The following is a 1,040-nucleotide window of genomic DNA, read 5'->3' on the forward strand; positions in this document are numbered from 1 at the left end:
GGACAGCTGGTCAGAGGCTGATGGACGAATTAAACCTGGTGTGGGCGCTCAGGCCACTGAGAGATGAGGAGAGTCCAGGGAGGGGCCAGACCTCTGGGGAGTTAATCTTCCTGCATGTTCCATCTACCCCTTCATAATAAAATCAATTAATGTGCATTTGTAGGTCTGTTTGGCTTTTGGTTCCTGGGACTAACCGTGAAGAAAGCATGTTACGATTTCTGGCCCAGGATTTGGGATCAAGCCCAGGTGCAAGGTGACCTGGATTTCTGTTTCCTGTTTCTGTTCCTGTTCTGTGGTTAATAGGAAAGGACCAAATAAGAATCAAAAGGAAATTTGTAGACAGAGGTTTAAGAGGCAGCCCAAGTCACGGTCGTGAGTTCTTATTCTGCCTCTTACTAAAGCTGTGGTGTCTTGGGCAAATCACCTTGCCTCCTTGAACCTGTGTCCTCATCTGTAAAATGGGAATAATGAAAGTACCTCCACTCGGGGCTGTTGTGAGGATTAAATAGGATAGGTGTCACACAGAAAATGCACAGCACAGTGCCTAACTAGCACTTAATAAATAGTCAATAAATGCTATACTGTTATGTTTATTGTCTCTTCGTGCATTTTCTCTGTCAGGTTACTTAATGAGCATATCCTAAATTTATTTATTATTATTATTTTTTTAAAGATGACTGGTAAGGGGATCTTAACCCTTAATTTAGTGTTATCAGTACCACAATCTCCCAAGTGAGACATGGGCTGGCCCTATATCCTAAATTTAAATAGCAAAATAAAATAAAATATGAAGGTTGGACTAAACCATCTCCAATCTCTTTTGACTCAGGAACTTGTTTTGCAGTGATATGTGACTTTACAATCCCTGATGGGAATTAGTTGAGCCATTTCACAATTTTCTAAGGTCCATGAAAAAGGAAGTATTTTTAAGTCAAATGTAATATTTTCAGTAAATGTATCATTTAAAATTCTTCTCTAACATTTTTTTTTTTTTAAAGATGACCAGTAAGGGGATCTCAACCCTTGGCTTGGTGTTGTCA

Source organism: Galeopterus variegatus, unplaced genomic scaffold (genome assembly GCF_000696425.1).
Source record: "Galeopterus variegatus unplaced genomic scaffold, G_variegatus-3.0.2 Scaffold50, whole genome shotgun sequence".
NCBI classification, from domain to species: domain Eukaryota; kingdom Metazoa; phylum Chordata; class Mammalia; order Dermoptera; family Cynocephalidae; genus Galeopterus; species Galeopterus variegatus.